This window comes from Lynx canadensis, chromosome X (assembly GCF_007474595.2).
Source record: "Lynx canadensis isolate LIC74 chromosome X, mLynCan4.pri.v2, whole genome shotgun sequence".
Lineage (NCBI taxonomy): Eukaryota > Metazoa > Chordata > Mammalia > Carnivora > Felidae > Lynx > Lynx canadensis.
In genome coordinates this window covers 48,695,341-48,707,037 of record NC_044321.2, presented here as the reverse complement: position 1 = coordinate 48,707,037, position 11,697 = coordinate 48,695,341, and positions in this window count along the sequence as shown.

Here is an 11,697-nt window from a genome sequence, read left to right as displayed (position 1 = left end):
CCAAAAAGGTAAAAGATCTGTGCTCTAAAAAGTGTAAAACATTGATGAAAGAAATTGAAAATTACACAAAGAAATGGAAAAAAAATCATGCTCATGGGTTGAAAGAACAAATATTGCTAAAATGTCTATATTATCCAAAGCAATCTACCCATTTAATGCAATACCCCTATGAAAATACCATCAGCATTTTTCATACAGCTAGAACAAACAATCTTAAAATTTGTATGGAAACCACAAAGACTCCTAAAAGCCAACATAATCTTGAGGAAAAAAAAAAGGAAACCTGGAGGCATCATCATTCTGGACTTCAAGTTATATTTCAAAGTTGTACTTATTAACAGTGTATGGTACTGCCACAGAAACAGACACATAGATAGATGGAACAGAATAGAAAACCCAGAAATGAACCCCAACTGTATGTTCAACTAAGCTCGCACACAGTAGGAAAGAATATCCAATGGGGAAAAAAAGACAATCTCTTCAACAATTGATGTTAGGAAAACTGGACGGCAACATGCAAAAGAATGAAACTAGACCATTTTCTTACACCAAGCACAATAATAAACTCCAAAATGGATGAAAGATGTAAAACTGAGTCCTGAAACCATCAAAATCCTAGAGGAGAACACAGTCAGTAACCTCTCTGATATGGGTTGTAGCACTTTTTAAATTTTTTAATGTTTATTTATTTTTGAGAGAGAGAGAGAGAGAGAGAGAGAGAGAGAGAGAGAGAGAATGAGTGGGGGAGGGGCAGAGAGAGAGGGAGACACCGAATCCAAAGCAGGCTGCAGGCTCCAGGCTCCAAGCTATCAGCACAGAGCCCTATGTGGGGCTCAAATTCACAAACTGTGAGATCATGACCTGAGCGGTAGTCAGACACTTAACCAACTGAGCCACCCCAGCACCCCGGGTTGTAGCAACTTCTGCCTAGATATGTCTCCTAAAATAAGGGAAACAAAAGCAAAAATAAACTATTGGGACTTAATCCAGATTTTTAAAAAATCTGCACAGTGAAGGGGAAAAAAAACTGGAAGGCAACCTTCAGAATTAGAGAAGATACTTGCAAATTACATATCTGATAAGGAGTTAGTATCCAAAATATATGAAGTAGTTATAAACTTCCACCCAAAACCCAAATAATCCAGTTTAAAAAAATGGGCAGAAGTCATGAATAGATAGTTTTCCCAAAAAAGACATATAGATGGGTAATAGTCACATGAAAAGAGGCTCAGCAGAGAAATCCCAATCAAAACTACAATGAGATATCACCTCACACCACTCAGAATGGCTAAAATAAACAACACAGGTAACAACAGATTTTGGCCAGCATGGAGAGAAAGGGGAACCCTCTTACACTGTTGGTGGGAATGCAAACTGGTGCAGCTACTTGGAAAACAGTATTAGAGGTTCCTCAAAAAGTTAAAAATAAGACTACCCTATGATCCAGCAGTTGAACTACTAGGTATTTACCAAAAGGATGCAAAAATACTAATTTGAAGGGATACATGCACCATGATGTTTATTGTAGCATTATCAACAATAGCTGAATTATGGAAAGAACTGAAATGTTCATTGACTGATCAATGAATAAAGAAAAGGTGATTATATATATATATATAGAGAGAGAGAGAGAGAGCGCGCCTGGAAGTCTCAGTCAGTTAAGTCTCTGACTTTGCCCCTTTTTCATTAAAAAATGAAATCTTGCCATTTGTAATTACATGAAGGGGCTAGAGAGTATTATTCTACACACCATAAATCAGTCAGAAAAAAAAGAATACCATATAATTTCATTCATATGTGGAGTTAAAAAAAAAACAGATGAACATAGGGGAAATAAAAATGAGAAGCAAACCAGAAAACAGACTATAGAGAATAAACTGAAGGTTATTGGAGTGGACATGGGTGGAGGGGTTGGTTAAATGAGTGATGAGTTAAGGACTGAGTGTTGTACGGAAGTGTTGAATCACTAAATTCTATACCTGAAACTAATATTACACTTAATGTTAACCAATTGGAATTTAAACAAAAACTTGAAAAAAAGGGAAAAAAGAAGTATATGGGAATAGCTGTATGCATAACTCATTTTTAAAAAAGATCAGATTCTAAACTATAGAAAACAAACTGATGGTTACCTTAGGGAAGGTAGGTGAGGGGATGGGTTAAATAGGTGAATGAAATTAAGGAGTACAATTGTTGTGATGAGCACGTGGCATTATATCTAAATGTTGAATCATGAAATTGTACATCTGAAACTAATATTACACTGTTTGCTAACTTGAATTTAAGTAAAAACTATGAAAGAAAGAAACATCTGGAGGATATGGGATGGAGAGTGCTTTATTCATCTCAAAGCATGTGCTGGAGAGGCAAGAATCACCAGGAGATCCCTCCAGGAACCAAGTACCTGGCATATGCCATTTCCCTACCTAGAAACCTCAGCAAAAACATACAGTCCTCTGTGAGATCCAGCACATCACCAACACGGCCTACGTTGCATACACCAAATTCGGCCCCAACATGTTTCAAGGGATCACCCATTCTAATCATGCATGCTTCAGCCCCTATGATATGGAGTCCTCCCCCAAGTAGACCAGCCTAAACCTCACCTGCATAGCATCTCTCTACACGGGAATTAAGCAGGGCCTCTGTTCCATCAGAAATTGGTAGTAGGTTGCATCACACAAGCAGAATAATGTGCCACTTGTTAAAATACCTTACACCTGGCCAACGACCCAACAGTGCCCACAAGAGGCTAGGAGATCTTCTGCAGACAAGTTAACTGAAGGAAAAAGAGGCCAGGACTCAACAGTGGAGTGCACACAACACACAGGGGAACAGGGGACACTACATGGCAGGGCAATACAGGACTTCTTCTTAATAAGGCCATTACTTTAAAAAACAAGAGACCTAGGGGCGCCTGGGTGGCGCAGTCGGTTAAGCGTCCGACTTCAGCCAGGTCACGATCTCGCGGTCCGTGAGTTCGAGCCCCGCGTCGGGCTCTGGGCTGATGGCTCGGAGCCTGGAGCCTGTTTCCGATTCTGTGTCTCCCTCTCTCTCTGCCCCTCCCCCGTTCATGCTCTGTCTCTCTCTGTCCCCAAAAAAAATAAATAAACGTTGGAAAAAAAAATTAAAAAAAAAAAAGAAAAAAAAACAAGAGACCTAAATGACTTTCCCAAAATAGAGAAACGGACAGAGAGAATTAGAAAAAAAAATTGAGGAGACAGAAAATGAAAGAACAGGACAATATCACAAGAAGAGACCTAAGAAAATCAGATATAAGTAATATGCCTGATAGAGAATGTAAAGTTATGATAGTAAAGATACACACTGGACTTGAAAAAAGAGTACAAAAGTGAGACACTTAACAAACAGATGTAAAACATGAAAAAGAATGAAATAGAAATGAAGAACACAATTAATGAAATTAAGAATACACTTGATGGAATAAATAGCCTAGTAGAAGTGAAAAAAAAAACTAATGGCAGGAAAGGCAGAATAAAAATAAAAGTAATCAAGCTGAGCAAATGAGGGGGGAAAATTTATGTAAACTTAGAATTGTCTTAGGAAAATCAGTGACTGCATAAAGCATAATAAAATTTGCATTATAAGGATCCAAGAAAAAGAAGAGAGAGAAAATGGGTTAGAAAATTTATTTGAAGAAATAATAGCTGAAAACTTCCCCATTCTGATGAAAGAAACAGATATCTAGATCCAGGAGGCACAAAGATCTACCCAAAACATAAACCTAAAGACGTCCATAACAAAGCACATAATAATTAATATGGCAATAAAAATTATTTTAAAGCATAAAAAGAAAAGAAGACAGTTACATACAAGGGAAACCCTATAAAGCTATGAGTGAATTTTTCAGCAGAAACATTACAAGTCAGAAGGCAAGGGAATGATATATACAAAGTGCTGAAAGTAAAAAAAATATATATATATACATATATGCAACCAAGAATGCACTATCCAGTAGCTATCATTCACAATAGAAGGAGAGATAAAGAGTTTCTTAGACAAACAAAAATGGAAGGAGTTCATGGCCACTATACCAGCTCTAAAATAAATATTAAAGTGAATCTTTGAGTGGAAAGACCACAAATGAGATTAAGGAAAGTAGGAGGCAGAAAATCAGTAAAAATATGTATTTCTATAAAAATCAGTCAAGAGGTTCATAAAATAAAAAGATATAAAATGTTATACTATATACTTAAAATGTGGGGAAGGAGAGGACTAAATAATGAATTCAACTAAATGACCATTAGCTTAATATAAACTGCTATATGCAGAAGACGTAAAATACAGACCTCATGGTGACCACATTCAAAAACCACTAATATATATGCAAAAAATAAAGAGAAGTAAATCCAAACATGCCACTAAAGAAAATCAGCAAAACATGAAGTGAGGAAGACAAGAAACGATCACAGAAAATCTTCAGAAACAACCACAAAACAAGTTATAAAATAACAGTATATGCATGACTATCAATGGTTACATTAAATGAAAAATGAACTAAAAGTTCCAGACAAAAGAAATTGAGTGACAGAGGGGAAAACAAAAACCAAACAAACAAACAAAAAACTAAGACATATATATATATATACTGCCTACCAGAAACTCATTTCACACCTGCAGATTGAAAGTGAGGGGATGGAGAAACATTTATCATACAAATGGACCTCAAAAGAAAGCTGAAGGCACCTAGGTGGCTCCATTGTTTAAGTGTCCAACTCTTGATTTCAGCCTCGGTCATGATCTCACAGTTCATGGGTTCAAGCCTTCAAGCCCCACATTGGGCTTTGTGCTGACAGTGCAGAGCTTGCTTGGTTTTCTCTCTTGCTCGCTCTCTATGCTCCTCCTCCAGTCGTGCTGTCTCTTTCTCTATCTCTCTCAAAATAAATAAATAGACTTAAAAAAAGCTGGAGTAGCAATACTTACATCATAAAAACTGGACTTTAAACCAAATACTGTAACAAGAGATGAAGAAGGGCACTATATAATAATAAAGAGGACAATCCAACAAGAAGATATAACAATTATAAACATTTATGCACCCAACACGATAGCACCCAAATATATATAACAATAACAAACAAAAAGTAACTAATTGATAATAATAAAATAATGGTAGGGGAGTTTAACACCCCACTTACATCAATGAACAGATCATCCAAGCAGAAAATCATGAAGGAAACAATGACTTTGAATAACACACTGGATCAGATGGATTTAACAGACATATTCAGAACATTCATTCCTAAAACATCAAAATACAGATTCTTTTCAAGTTCACATGGAACATTCTCCAGAACAGATCACATATTATGTCACAAAACAGACCTCAAATAATGCAAAAAGACTGAAGTCATGCCATGCACCTTTTCTGACCACAACACCATGTAACTAGAGGTCAACCACAAGAATAAATCTGGGCAAATACATGCATGTCAAGCAACATGTTACCAAACAATTAGTGGGCCAAGCAGGAAATCAAAGAATAAATGAAAAAATACATGGAAATACATGAAAATGAAAACACAACAATGCAAATCTTTTAGGATGTGTTAAATGCATTCATAAGTGGGAAGTATATAGCAATACAGGCCTACTCAAAAAGCAAGAAAAATCTCAAATAACAACCTAAATTCCACATACAGGAAATAGAAAAGAATGATAAAGATAGCCAAAGACCTGCAGAAGGAAAGAAATAATCAAGATGAGAGGAGAAATAAATCATATAGGAAATTAAGAAACACTGGAATAGATCAATAAAATGGGGAGCTACTTTTTAAAAAATTAATAAAATTTATAAACCTCTACAAAAACTTATGAAAAAGAAAAAAAGAGAAATGACTGAAGTAAAATCACAAATGAGAGGCGTTGTTATTTCTTAACAACCAACATCACAGAAATACAAACAATTGTAAAAGAATATAATGAAAAATATACGCCCAAAAATGGAAAACCTGGAACAAACAGATAAATTCCTAGAAATGTATAAACTATCAAAACTGAAACAGGAGAAATAGAAAACTCAAACTAGTAAAAAATAGGTAACCAGTAAAAAAATTTAATTAGTAATAAAAAAACTCCAAATAAGCAGAAGTCTGGGATGAGATGGTTCTACAAGTGAATTCTACCAAACATTTAAAGAAGAGTTGGACCTATTCTCAAACTATTCCAAAAAGATAGAAAAAGAAGGAAAACTTCCAAATTCATTCTATGAGACCAGTATTACCCTGATAACAAAAACAGATAAAACCTCCACTAAAAAAAGAGAATGCAGGCCAATATTCTTAATGAACATGGATGCAAAATTCTCAATAAAATACTAGCAAACCGAATTCAACAATACATTAAAAGAATTATTCAGCTCTATCAAGTGGGATTTATTACCCTGCTGCAAAGGTAGTCCAATATTTACAACTCAATCAACATGATACAGCACATTAATAAAATAAAGGATACAAACCATGTGATCCTCTCAATAGATGCAGAAAAACGTATTTGACAAAATACAATATCCATTCAGGATAAAAACAAAGTACCTTTAAAGGGAACACAACTCAACATAATAAAGGTCATATATGAAAAATCCACAGCTAATATCATCCTCAATGGAGAAAGTCTGAGAACTTTTCCTGTATGGTCAGGAACAAGACATGGATAGCCACTTTCACCACTTTCATTAAGCATAGTACTGAATAACCTAGCCATAGCAATATGACAACCAAAAAACCGAAAGGCATCCAAATCAATAAGGAAGAAGTAAAATATTCACTATTTGCAGACAACATGATACCATATTTAGTAGCCCAAAGAGACTCCACCAAAAAAAACTGGTTAAACTGATAAATTCAGTAAAGCCACAGGATACAAAAGCAATGTACAGAAATTGGTTGCATTGCTATACACCAATAATGATGCAGAAGAAGGAGAAATGAAGGAAAGAATCCCACTTATAATTGCACCCAAAATAATAAGATACCTAGGAATAAACCTAACTGAAGAGTTGAAAGACCTGTACTCTGAAAAGTATAAAACACTGACGAAAGAAATTGAAGATGACACAAAGTAATAGAAAGACATCTGTGCTTATGGATTGCAAGAACAAATATTGCTAAGATGTCTCTACTACCCAAAGCAATCGACACATTTAATGCAATCCCTATCAAAATACCAACAGCATTTTTCACAGAGCTAGAACAAACTATCCTAAAAGTTGAATGCAACCACAAATGACCCTGAATAGCCAAAGAAAACTTGAAAAAGAAAAGCCAAGCTGGAAGCATCACATTTCCATACTTCAATTTATATTACAAAACTCTGGTGATAAAAACAGTATCGTACTGGCAGAAAATAGACACATTGATCAATGGAACAGAACAGAATTCTCAGAAATAAGCCCACAATTATATGGTAAATTAAGCTTCAGTAAAGAAGAAAAGAGTATGTAATGGGAAAAAGATAATTTGTTCAACAAATGGTGTTGAGACGGTTGGAGGTAAGATTGCAGAAGAGTAGAGTAATCATAAGTTTGCCTCTTCCTTCAAACACAGATAAATATCATATCATTTTTTATATATATATGAAATTTATTGACAAATTGGTTTCCATACAACACCCAGTGCTCATCCCAAAAGGTGCCCTCCTCAATACCCATCACCCACCCTCCCCTCCCTCCCACCCCCCGTCAACCCTCAGTTTGTTCTCAGTTATCATATCATTTTGAACACCCAAGAAATCAAACAGAAGTCTTAGAGAAAAAAGCTGCACATCTACAAAACAGAAAAACAACCCATGGAAGGTAGGAACTGGGTAGAGTTCTTGGGAGAAAAGAGTCTTGGGTGGTTCCCAAAAGAGAGAGCCCCAACCACAGTTGGATTAGTGACAGAGAAAGAGAAGAGAGAAAAAGTGCAGGAAAAGGAATGAAAACATACACAGAGGACTGCCCAAGAACGCTTCCTTAAAACCTGTGACGGAGAAAAAGGAGATGGTTACAATACCACAGCTTTCTATAAACAGCAGAGTGTAGATTCCAAAGTTTGGAGGTCTGTAATGTTGCCAGGTTCACACCTGGGGAGCTGAGCAGTGCTCAGTTGGGATAGCAGAGCTAAGCCACAGCAGCTGGCAACCTGAGGATCCCCAGGGTCACATGGGGAGAAGCATTTCCCCTGCTTGGAGTGCATTTGGTAGAGGTGATAAAGCCTTTCCACAGACAAAGGACACAGCAGGCACCACTGAGATATCCCACTTACCAGTATAGGAACAGATACACTGGATGAGGGCAGCAACCCCTGGCGCCAGCTGTGTGTTACAATTTTCCATAAACTCTAAACCACTTTGTGGTCACTTGATTATTTTCTGGGACTAGACAGCACCAGCCACAACATAGTGAGAACCTCCCCCAGAGGATCAGTAGAGGTCTGTGCAGTGTGTGTTGGGGGGAGGGGTATCTCTGAAGTGTGGGATTTTGAAACACAGCCATGCCTGAGATAAAACATGAGTGCTATGCTGTTTGGCAGGCAGACAGCTCAGACAAGGACAGGCTGAAGGCGGGGATCAGACACAAGCCAGGGACACAGGCAGGGACACTGTTTGCTCACCTGTGAGGGCTTATTGAAGAGGGGTGGTGTGAATTTCCCACTCCCCAGATGACAGAACAAGGTGAAGCCATTTTCTCCAACACCCACAAGCTTAATCCACCTCAGTGAGTTAAACAGTGTTAACTAGAAAACAGAAAGGGAGCCACTACACCACCTCATGCCTTGTAGACACATATCCATCAGAGAAATTCCACATGAGAGTCAGAGCAGCAGGCTCCTCTACCAGAAGACCAGCACAAAACCCTCACCCATACCAAATCTACTGATTTTAGAGTGTTGCAAAGCGTCAGCTCTAGGATAAAAATGACTAGCATCCTTTGGGCTTTTTGTTTGTGTGTTTATTATTTTTTTGTCTTATTTTGCCTCTGTTTTTGTTTGTTGATGCAGGAAAAGTATTGTTTTATTTTATTTTTAATAATTTTATTATATATATATATTTTTTAAATTTTTTCTTCTTTTTTCTTTACTCTCTACCTTTTTTCTATCAAGCTTCTCATAACAAGTAGACTAAAACGTGCCTAACATCTAGCTTCCTTTATGTATTTCATATTACTTTTAATTTTTTAATTTTTAATTTTTATTATTTTCCTTTTGTTTTTCTTTCTCACCAAAATGACAAGACAGAGGAATTTACCCCAAAAGAAAGAACAGGAATAAATGACAGCAAGAAATTTAATCAATGCAGATATAAGTAAGATGTCTGAACTAGATTTTAAAACAGTGATTATAAAGATATTAGCTGGGCTTGAGAAAAGCAGAGAAGACACTGGATAATTACTTACTGCAGAGATAAAAGAGTCAAAATCTAGTCAAGGCAAAATGAAAAATGCTATAACAGCTATTCAATCCCAAATGGTGGCCATATAAATGAGGGCAGACAAAGCAGAGGAGCAAATTTGTGATATAGAAGATAAAATTAAGGAAACTAATGAAACTGAAAGGAAGATGAAAATAAAGATAATGGACCATGAAGGTAAACTTAGGGAACTCAGAGATTTACTAAAGACTAACAACATTTGTATCATAGGAGTCCCAGAAGATGAATAGAGATAAAAGGGGGAAGAAGGTTTATTAAAACATATTATAGCTGAAAACGTCCCTACCTGGGGAAGGACAAAGACATCAAAATCCAAGAAGCATAGATAACTCCCATTAAATTCAACAAAAAACAACCATTGCCAAGGCATGTCATAGTCAAATTCACCAAATACACAGACAAGGAAACAATCATGAAAGCAGCAAGGAGAAAATATCCTTAGCCTACAAGGGAAGACAGATCACGTTCACAACATTTCTGTCCACATAAACATGGCAGGCCAGAAAGGAGTGACAGGAAATATTGAAAGTGATGAATGGAAAAAAAAAATGTGCAGCCAAGAATTCTTTGTTTAGCAAGGCTGTCATTCAGAATAGAAGGAGAGATAAAGAGTTTCCCAAACAAACAACAAAGAAAACAGTTGTTGACAACTAAATAAGCCCTGCAAGAAATTTTAAGAGGGAATGTTTGAGTGGAGGAAAAAAAAAAAAAAAAAAAAACAATGCAACAAAGACTACAAATTACTAGAGAACATCACCAGAAACACCAACTCTAGAGGTAACATAAAAGCACTAGCCTCATATCTTTCAATAATGACTCTGAATGTAAATGGAATAAATGCTCCAGTCAAAAACATGGGGTATCAGAATAGTTTAATAAAATAAGGGGCACCGGGATGGCTCAGTCAGTTAAGCATCTGACTTTGGCTCAGGTCATGATTGCGGGGCTTTTGAGTTGAGTCCCGTGTCGGGCTCTGTGCTGACAGCTTGGAGCCTGGAGCCTGCATAGGACTCTCTCTCTCTCTCTCTCTCTCTCTCTCCCCCCTCCCTCCCCCACTCTCTCTCAAAAATAATTAAAGCCATAAAAATTAAAAAACAAAACAGGATCCATCCATACGTTACCTACAAGAAACTCATATCAAACCTAAAGACACTTTCAGAATGAAAGTGAGTGGATGGAGAATTATCTATCATGCTGATGGACATCAAAAGAAAGCCAGAGTAGCCATACATATATCAAAAAAACTAAATTTTAAAACAAAGACTGTAACAAGAGATGAAGAAGTTCATGACATCATCAGTGAAGGAGTCTATCCATCAAAAAGAATCTAACAATTGTAAATAATTATGCTCCCAATTTGAAACGCCCAACGGTACAAATTAATTACTAACAAACATAAAGAAAATCACTGATAACAATACAACAGTAGTGTCTTTAACATCACTTACAACAATGGACAGATCATCTAAACAGAAAATTAACAAGGAAGCAATGTCTCTGAATGACACACTAGATCAGATGGACTTAACAGATATACTTAGAATATTTCATCCTAAAACAGCAGAAAACACATTCTTTTTAAGTGCACATGGAACATTCACCAGAATAGATCACACACTGCATCACAAATCAGCCCTCAACAAGTACAAAAATATCAAGATCATACCATGCATATTTTCAGATCACAACACTATTCAACTTGAAGTCAACCACAAGAAAAAATTCAGAAAGACCACAAATATATGGAAGTTAAAGAACATCCAACTAAGGAATGAATGTGTTAACCAAGATATTATAGAAGAAATAAAAAAAGAATATTCTAGGTTGTTGGAAGATGGCGGCATAGGAGGACACTGGGCTCACCTCATCCTGCTGATCGCTTAGATTCCACCCACATCTGCCTAATTTACCCAGAAAACCGCCAGAAGACTAACAGAACAGACTCTCTGGAGCTAAGTGTAGACAAGAGGCCCACGGAAAAGGGTAGGAAGGGCAGAGAGGAGGTGCGTGCTACACAGACTGGTGGCAGGGAGACAGGATGGTGGAGGGGCAGCCTGCCTGGCAAGGCAGAGCCCCCAAAGTCTGGCTTCAAAAATGGAGGGGCCGGACTCCGTGAGTTCTGACAGCCAGCTGGATTTAACATCTGGAAAGTTAAAAGTCAACAGCTCTGCTCTCAGAGAGTGGGGAAGGTGAAAAGACTCTGGGAGGGAGAGTTGTTGAGCCCTGGAAGACAGAGCTCAGCTTGGAGGGGGAACAAAGGCCATGGCA